This window comes from Procambarus clarkii, chromosome 15 (genome assembly GCF_040958095.1).
Source record: "Procambarus clarkii isolate CNS0578487 chromosome 15, FALCON_Pclarkii_2.0, whole genome shotgun sequence".
Taxonomy (NCBI): domain Eukaryota; kingdom Metazoa; phylum Arthropoda; class Malacostraca; order Decapoda; family Cambaridae; genus Procambarus; species Procambarus clarkii.
In genome coordinates, this window is record NC_091164.1 from 23,181,087 (window position 1) to 23,191,428 (window position 10,342).

A 10,342-nucleotide genomic window follows, 5' to 3' on the forward strand; every position below is an offset into this window, starting at 1 on the left:
TGAATGCCTTAGTAGCACGTAAGTAAGTGGTGTGATTATGATTGTCTTAGTGACACATAAGTAAGTGGTGTGATTACGGACGTCACAGTGGCACGTAAGTAAATATAATTAGCGGTTGTCTGTGCAGCAAACACGCTTAACATTATTATTGTGTGATTATCTTATTGTGTTGTGAAGTGACAACTTGTTTCGTCTGTGTGATAAGCAATAATTAGTGTGGTTAATTATTATAATTATTGAAGGATTATAATTGATTGTTAACTGTCTGAGTGACAGAGCAATTAACCTAAATTAATTGTGTTAATTAATTCATTGCGATTTAATGTCTTGGTGACATTGTTTAAGTAATTACTTGTTTTGTTACTGTGTTGTTTTGTTAATTGTTTTGATACTGTCTGTGGCGAGTGCAGTAACTGCCTGGAATGTTCACAAAGTGTTCAGTTATTTTTTTTGGTCATGACGTGTCCAGTGGGGTCGAGACTGTTGTCTCTTTTACACCTGTCACAGTGGTGGGAACAGTGTTCCTGCTGCGAGCAGGTGTTTTGACAATTGTTCAGGTAATGCTCTTGAATAACATAACAAACGTGGCTCACTGTGTATTAGTAAGTAGATGAATTAACCTATTTTTGCTAAGACACGCGGCTATGATGTCATTCCTCCTTCTGACAAGTGCTATATAGTTGTAATGGCTTGGCGCTTTTCCCTCATAATTCCTTTCTTCCTCCTTCTGAAGTACTGCCTCCCTTATTCATCTAAATTGGTACTTAACATTATATCTATATTTTTTTGTTTTAATAATAGAGTACAGCATATGAATAGACATAAATAAACGCATAAAAGAAGCACCGGAATGCCAGAAGTCACGAAATCATTAAACAGAAACATAAAAACAGAGGAGCATCACAAAAATCACCTAACCCCAACTACATTACCAAAATACAGCATAAGTAAAGGAGAACACGTGGAAGTCCATAGGAACACAAAAACGTAAAACACATACAAAAACAAAAGGACAAAAACAAACTCAAAAACAGGGGCGGAAAACACATGTACAAACCAGAAGAATTAAAAACAACTAACAAGGCAAGGCCGACTAGTACTTATGCAGGATCATTTCATTAGGATACCTCAGACAGTATGCCTCCCATAGCACCCAATCCCATTTGGTAAGGCAACAGGTAGTTTGGCGGCTGCAGATAGTTCAAAAACTCTGGAATCTCCTTATCGTCGGAGCTCTGCACGGACGGCACATACACAGAAGGCAAAGACACGGGGCACGGCTTTGCAGGGACCCTCCACAAAGGGCCCGACACCCCGACAGCCACCGTCAAAATCCTCCTCCCGGAAGAGGTTCACAGGGCTAACCCAGCTAGCATCACAACCTGCAGTCTGCTGGCCCGAAAACCCGCACTAAAACAAGTCCAGGGCTGGCCGGCATGCAACACATGGACAGAGTAGCCCATCATCATTACCGACGACGGAATATGGTTCTTGAGTCGCATGGCTAGAGTGCGGGTCCCACTTGGGACACCTCTTTCACCTCCCGGTGGAGACTATGTTCATCTGTACATGGAGCACCTACCCAAACCTGGCAAAGTACTGACGCAGGAGATCTTCAGGAACTCAAAGGGCACCACATGCACTGCCACATATGCTGTCACACTGCAATGATCAGATACAGTCACTGACCCACCACCATCAGGAAGAGTGAAAGAACGTCCATCATAGCGCCCCACTAAATTACGATAAACTGCCTAGGAACCAAATTTCACAAACACTCATCTTCCAGCAATCAGCTGCACACCACATACGGCCGCTACTGGAACACGTAACAAGTCCAAAATAACCACCTCCACTGCCGGGTATGAAGCATGGTCGGAAAACTCCAGTCCAATAGAATCCTTCCGGATGACAGAGGGGCCAAGGCTTCCCCATACCGCAGGCCAGCACGGCCCCAGAGGCCGCACAAACAGCAGGCCCCGCTCACAAATGTAAACAACCATTGGCCGGTAAACCAGGAGCTCCCAGCGACACGTCTACCTCAGCCGACAGCCAGGCGAGGAGTCCCTGACATTGTCATGAATTAATTTGAGTTGGCTTGGAACTAGCCAACTAATTCAGAACAAGCCAACTAGTATTCAGTAACTGATGCCCAGAGCATCAGTTACTGAATACAATATCTGGTGTGAGGACCCATCCGCTACCTGCTAGATTTGCTTGCAAGTAAGTTGCAGAGAGAACGACCTAAGTGTGTAAGATCCGGTATTGCTTGTGCAGTAGAAGACTGTCCTGGTCTTCATCTCCACCTGGAATACCTGGACCCTGGCGACTTGCTCACGTCTCCGGAGTGTATTCATTTATTTGTCGTGTGGCTGTTGTGACTATTGCAAAGTGACCTTTTGCAGCATGGCCTCCTCTGGCGTTGGTGCGGTTGCATACAATTGCAGGAGACAACATCAGCGAAGGCAAACATTCGAATCCACACCCCAATTACCATTACTCTCACATTCTGGCGCCCATCAAGGGAGGCTCTGAGAGTCTGTGAGCGAGGTATAGTCTTACAACTGCCCCAAATTGGTATCAACTGCTACACAGGGAAAAACATAAGGTCTAATGGCAGACAGCGGGTGAGGTGGTGTCGTCGTGGGCCCCAGGAGTCTTGCAGCTACTGTTCCCCTAAAATAGGCCTTAGACTCGTCACCCGGGGTTAATGGAGTCCGGGGTTCCCCGGGGTTAATGGGGTCTGGAGTCCCCTGGGGTTAATGTGGTCCGGGGTCACCCTGGACACTTCTGAGTCTGTCTCAGTGTTCCGTCATGAGGACCGCAGTGTTAGTCTGGTATCCGACGGGCGCGCTTGTAATGCGTCTGTGCTGCATAAACTATGGTTGAGGAGTGAGGCTTGGTGTAGTGCCCCCCCTCCCCCTGCTGCTTCCCCCAGAGCTGAAAATGCATATTTTCTCTGAAAATGAAAATGAGTTAGTTCTCTTCATTAATTGTCAAGTTATGAAAATATTTATGGCTTTTAATTTTCAATAATTAAATGACATTTAATATTATATTTAATAACTGGGTAATAATAACTCATGATGTATGTTAGTTCGTGTATATTTGCGATAAAGGTCAATTCTGTGCTCCAGTATTTGATCTAATACTTTTCATAGGTGTACCCCAGTCTTATAGCCAACCTACGTGGTTTATATATTTTCATAGGTGTACCTTTGTGTTAAGAGCTAAGCTGTGTGGCTTAATTCATACATAACACAGGTGTTCTTAGACATTATAATAATTATATAAGGCAACTGGGTGAAGAACTTTGTCTTAAAGACGTCATTGTATCGGCGACAGGCAGCCAGAGAGTAACGGTAAGGGGCGAGAAGTCGGACTAGTGAACATTAATGAGTGGAGTACCTTAAGGATCCGTTCTGGGACCATTTATATTTCTAACTAGCTGTACCCGGGCACGCATTGCTGTGGCTCTGCAACGCATGCGTGTTGCTGAGCCACAGCAACCAACCCCTGTCTCCCCGTTCTTCCCACCATTCCCCCCTTCCCTGTCCCCTCGTCTTCCCAATCATTCCCAACACCCCCGTCCCCTTTTCCTCCCCCTTCCTCGTCCTCCCCCCTCCCCCTCCCCCGTACCCTCGTCCTCCCCACCATCCCCCACTCCCGTCCCCTCATCTTCCCCACCAGTCCCCACTCCCTTGTCCAATACATTCCCAAGTGATCTAATGTTCCCATGACTGAAAAATAAGAACAGTTAAAAAAACGAAATGAAAAAAAAATTAAAATATTAAAAATAAACTATTCTCACTAAATGAACGGTATGGTAAACAACACAGCTCAATTCCAATGCAATGTCATGCAAATAATTAATTCAAAATGAAAATAAATCGAAATCTATGAAAATTCAATTTATCAATGCAATCGGAAGAATTGAAATGGAATCGTAATATATGTAGTATATTATGTGTTGCTTTTACGTGCTACAGAGGTTATCTTGAGGATATCTTGAGGTTATCTTGAGATGATTTTGGGGCTTAGCATCCCCATGGCCCGGTCCTTGACCAGGCCTCTTTTTTGTTACGCACCCCCAGGAAGCAGCCCGTAGCAGCTGTCCAACTCCCAGGTACCTATTTACTGCTATGTAACAGGGGCATCAGGGTGAAATAAATATTTTGCATTTGTCTCCACCTCCACCAGATGGTGCTGTTTAAAAATAAAGCATGTTTTTACCTGTCACAGGTGTGGCATCTATATAGTACGCATATAAAAACTCGCACGTATTCGAATAGAACGTTGTGTCAAAATTTCAAAGCAATTGGTAAAGAGGTTTCAGAGATTTCCTTCACATGACAACTCATATGAAAAACACAGTTTAATAAAACAAAACATGTCTACCTGTCACAGATCAGACATCTATATAGTATGTATATAAAAACACGTTCGTATGCGACTGGAACGTTGTGTGAAAATGTCAAAACAATCAGTGAAGAGCTTTCGGAGATTAGCGATTTTGAACAAACGAACATTTACATTTTTATTTATATAGAGATATGTTAATGACATGTTTACAGGAGTAGAGTCCTACATTCCGATGTTTGCAGATGACGCAAATTTAATGAGTTGTGACAGATGAGGACAGTAGGATCCTCCACGAGGACTTGAACAGGTTGCAGAGATGGTCAGAGGTCATGGTCATGGTCATGGTCTGGTGGTCATGGCTAATGGAGTTCAATACGAGCAAATATAAAGTAAAGGAAATGGGATTAGGTGATAGGAGATCAAAGGGACAATACACAATGAAAGGGAACTGCCTATCTGTGACGATTCGAGAATGAGACCTGGTAGTGGACGTAACACCTAATCTAATTCCTGAGGCACATGCAAATAGGATATCGACAGCAGCATAATCTACACTGGCAAAAGTTAGAACATTATTCAGAAACCTAAGAAAGGAGGCATTTAGCGTGCTTTACACTACCTTCGTGAGACCAGTCTTAGAGTATGTCGCTCCATCATGGAGTCCCCACCTGAAGAAACACATAGGGAAACTGGAAAAGGTTCAGAAGTTTGCTACAAGGCTCGTCCTAGAGTTACGAGGAATGGAATATGAAGAGCAGCTGAAGGAACTAAACCTTACGTCACTAGAAAAAAGAAGAGAGAGGGGGATATGATAGGAATGTATAAAATACTCAGAGGAATTGACAAAGTGGAAATAGATGAAATCTTCACACGTAATAATAAAAGAACGAGGGGACACGGGTGGAAGCTGGAAACTCAGATGAGTCACAGAGATGTTAGGAAGTTTTATTTTAGCGTGAGAGTAGTGGGGAAATGGAATGCACTTAAGGAGCAGGTTGTGGAAGTAAATTTTATTCATAATTTTAAAACTATGTATGCTAGGGAAATGGGATAGGAGTCATTGCTGTAAACAACCGATGTCTAAAACGGCGGGATCCAAGAGTCATTGCTCGATCCTGTAAGCACAAATAGGTGAGTACACACTCACACACACACACACACACAGATTGGCGAGACATTACAAGTGGAGTCTCACAAGGGTCAGTCCTTGGACCTATACTTTTTCTGATATATGTAAATGATCTCCCAGAGGGTATAGATTCGTTCCTCTCAATGTTTGCTGATGATGCAAAAATTATGAGGAGGATTGAAACAGAGAATGATAGTAGGAGGCTACAAGATGACCTAGACAGACTGAGTGAATGGTCCAACAAATAACTGTTAAAGTTCAACCCGAGTAAATGCAAACTAATGAAACTAGGCAATGGAAACAGGAGGCCAGACACAGGATACAGAATAGGAGATGAAGTACTTAATGAAACGGACAAAGAGAAAGATCTAGAAGTTGATATCACACCAAAGCTGTCTCCTGAAGCCCACATAAAAAGAATAACGTCTGCGGCTTATGCGAGGCTGGCTAACATCAGAACAGCGTTCAGGAACCTGTGTAAGGAATCATTCAGAATTTTGTATACCACATATGTAAGACCAATCCTGGAGTATGCGGCCTCAGCATGGAGCTCGTACCTTGTCAAGCAGAAGATGAAGCTGAACAAAGTTCAAAGGTATGCCACTAGACTAGTCCCAGAACTAAGAGGCATGAGTTACGAGGAAAGGCTGCGGGAAATGCACCTTACGACACTGGAAGACAAAAGAGTAAAGGGAGACATGATCACTACATACAAAATCCTCAGGGGAATCGACCGGGTAGACAAGGATAAACTATTCAACACTGGTGGTACGCGAACAAGGGGACATAGGGGGAAACTGAGTACCCACATGAGCCACAGAGACGTTAGAAAGAACTTTTTCAGTGTCAGAGTAGTTAGCAGGTGGAATGCATTAGGCAGTGATGTGGTGGAGGCTGACTCCATACACAGTTTCAAATGTAGATATGACAGAGCCCAGTAGGCTCTAGAATCTGTACACCAGTTGATTGAGAGCCGGGACCAAAGAGCCAAAGCTCAACCTCCACAAGCAGAAATAGGTGAGTACACACACACAGACGCATGTTGTTGTTGACAACAACAACAACATGGCAGTTAACACAATAATTGAGAGGGCAGCCTCTGCTGCCTTTAGAAATAGATCCCATCTGCTCATCATTAGGGACGTCAATCACGGAAGGATAGACTGGGAGAACAAGGAGCCACATGGAGGTGAGGATACATGGAGAGCCAAACTATTGAAGGTGGCGATAAGAAACTTCTTAAGCTAGCATGTCAGGGAACCCACAAGGATGAAAGGAAACGATGAAGCAGCAAGACTCGACCTAGTCTTCACTCTGAACGACTCTGACATAAGTGTTATTAGTTTCAGTAGGAATGAGCGACCACAGTGTAGTGACGTTTGAGTATATGGTTGAGGAAGGGTTTGGGAACTCGAGAAGAGGAACTGAAAACAAAAGGCTGGCATTCCGAAAGGGAAACTATGAGGAGATAAGGAAATTCCTAACAGATATAATACAGGAAACAGACCTGAGAGCAAAGACGGCACAAGACATGATGTACTACATCACGCAGAAGTGTAAGGAGGAAGCAGACAAGTTTGTCCCAGTACAAAAGGAAAACAACGAAATGCAGATGAGAAACCCATGGTTTAATCAGAGATGTAGGTTAGCTAAGCAGCAAAGTAAAAGGACGTGGAGAAACTATAGAAATAACAGGACACTTGAGAACAGAGAAAGATATCAGAGTGCCAGGAATGAATATGTCAGGTTGAGAAGAGAGGCTGAATGGCAATACGAAAATGACATCGCAAGCAAGGCAAAGACTCAACCTAAATTGCTGCACAGCCACATCAGGAGAAAAACAACAGTAAAGAAACAGGTAATGGAATTGAGGACAGATTCACTGCAAACGACAAGGAAGTGTACAAGGAACTGAATAAGAAGTTCTAGGAGGTCTTCACATTAAACCAAGGGTAAGTTTCAGAGATAAGAGAGGGAACAGTTAACCGGGAACCACGAGAAGAATTTGAGATTACCAGTGGGGATGTAAGGAAGCTCTTGTTAGAGTTGGATGTGACAAAGGCTATAGGCCTGGATGGAATCTCTCCATGGATACTAAAGGAAGGAGCAGAAACACTGTGCCTGCCACTTTCCATAGTGTATAACAAATTACTGGTAACAGGGAAATTGACAAAAAATTGGAAGGCTGTTAATGTAGTCCCGATATACAAGAAGGGGGATAGACAGGAAGCACTGAACTACAGGCCAGTGTCCCTAACTTGCCTACCAAGTTCCCTATGGCCGGCTCCCTATGGGGAGCCGGTCGGCCGAGCGGACAGCACGCTGGGCTTGTGATCCTGTGGTCCTGGGTTCGATCCCAGGCGCGGGCGAGAAACAATGGGAAGAGTTTCTTTCACCCTATGCCCCTGTTACCTAGCAGAAAACTAGGTACCTGGGTGTTAGTCAGCTGTCACGGGCTGTTTCCTGGGGGTGGAGGCCTGGTCGAGGACCGGGCCGCGGGGACACTAAAGCCCCGAAATCATCTCAAGATAACCTCAAGATAACCATGCAAGCTGATGGAGAAGATTGTGCGAAAAAAGCTTTTGGAACATCTGGAGTGAAAGAACTTGGTAACTCAGCATCAACATGGGGTTTAGGGATGGCAAGTCCGGCCTCACAGGATTAATTGAGATCTACGACCAGGCAACAAAAATCAGGCAAGAGAGAGAGAGAAGGGTGGGCAGACTGCATATTTTTGGATTGCTAGAAGGTCTTTGACACAGTACCACAGAGGAGGCTAGTGAAAAAACTGGAGATGCAGGCAGGAGTGAAAGGGAAGGTGCTCCGTTGGATAAGGGAGTACCTAAGCAACATAAGACAGCGAGTCATTGTGAGGGGTGAGGCCTCAGATTGGCGAGACGTCACCAGTGGAGTCCTGTAGGGTTCAGTCCTGGGACCTATACTGTTTCTGATATATGTAAATGATCTCCCAGAGGGTACAGAATCGTTCCTCTCATTGTTTGCTGATCATGCAAAAATTATGAGGAGGATTAAAACAGGATGATAGTAGGAAGCTTCAAGATGACCTAGACAGACTGCATGAATGGTCCAACAAATGGCTACTAAATTTCAACCTACGTAAATGCAAAGTCATGAAACTAGGTGGTGGAAACAGGAGGCCAGACACAGGATACCGTATGGGAAATGATGTACTTCATGAAACGGACCGAGAGAAAGACCTTGGAGATGATATCACACCAAACCTGTCTCCTGAAGCCCAAATAAAAAGAATTACATCTGCGGCATACGTGAGGCTGGCTAACATCAGAACAGCCTTCAGGAATCTGCGTAAGGAATCATCAGAACCTTGTACTGACACAGAGGCGGGAAAGAATGACGGATACTACCTGTGACTGGATCATCCAGGTACCTTTAACTTGCGGTTACCTTGCGATGATTCCGGGGCATAGCGCCCACGCGACCCGGTCCTCGACCAAGACTCCTGGTTGCTGGACTGGTCAACCAGGTTGTTTGACGCGGCTGCTCGCAGCCTGACGTATGAATCACAGCCTGGTTGATCAGGTATCCTTTGGAGGTGTTTATCAGGTTCTCTCTTGAACACTGTGAGGGGTCGGCCAGTTATGCCCCTTATGTGTAGTGGAAGCGTGTTAGACAGTCTTGGGCCTCTGATGTTGATAGTTCTCTCATGAACACTGTGAGGGGTCGGTCAGTTATGGCCATTATGTGTAGTGGAAGAGTGTTAGACAGTCTTGGGCCTCTGATGTTGATAGTTCTCTCTTGAACACTGTGAGGGGTCGGCCAGTTATGTCCCTTATGTGTAGTGGAAGCGTGTTAGACAGTCTCGGGCCTCTGATGTTGATAGTTCTCTCTTGAACACTGTGAGAGGTCGGCCAGTTATGTCCCTTATGTGTAGTGGAAGCGTGTTAGACAGTCTCGGGCCTCTGATGTTGATAGTTCTCTCTTGAACACTGTGAGGGGCCGGCCAGTTATGCCCCTTATGAGTAGTGGAAGCGTGTTGAACAGTCTCGGGCCTCTGATGTTGATAGAGTTCTCTCTCAAAGTACCTGTTGCACCTCTGCTTTTCAACGGGGGTATTCTGCACATCCTGCCATGTCTTCTGGTCTCATGTAGTGTTGTTTCTGTGTGCAGGTTTAGGACCAGCCCATCTACTATTTTCCACGTGTAAATTATTTCATATCTCTCTCGCCTGCGCTCAAGAGAATACAGATTTAGGTAATGTAGTCGGTCCCAATAGTTTAGATGTATTACTGAGTGGATTTTAGCAGTAAAGGATCTCTGCACGCTCTCCAGGTCAGCAATTTACCCAGCTTTGAAAGGAACTGTCATTGTGCAAGAGAATACCTCTCTTTATCAGTGGATATTAGTATTTAGTTATTTGTATTTTTACTTTACTTTATTTACTTTATTAGTATTAGGGTATTCAGTAGCAAACTGCAGGAAATGAATGCAATAATTTAGACCTTACTGAGTGAGCTGGGGGAAGCCAAGAAAGAAATAAGGAGACTCAGGGAAAATCCAAATTCCAACCAGTATGTGGTAAGCAACCTCCTGAAAACAGGGAATGAAGCTGATGGAAGGCTCCTTCCAGGGAGACCCTAGTTTGCAGAAATACTGCAAAACAACCCATGTGCCAAGGCTGCTTTAGAGGAAGTGAGCACAAAGGGAAAGGAACTAACCAAGAGGAGTGGAAAAGGAAGGACCGAGCAACTATAACAAAGATCATGGAGGGACTGGATATAATAAGGGCTAATGGCAACATAAAGAAGGTTTTCAAGCTGGGTGGCTACAAAAAGGAAAAGAAATGAGTAATAAAGATAGTGCTCACGAACG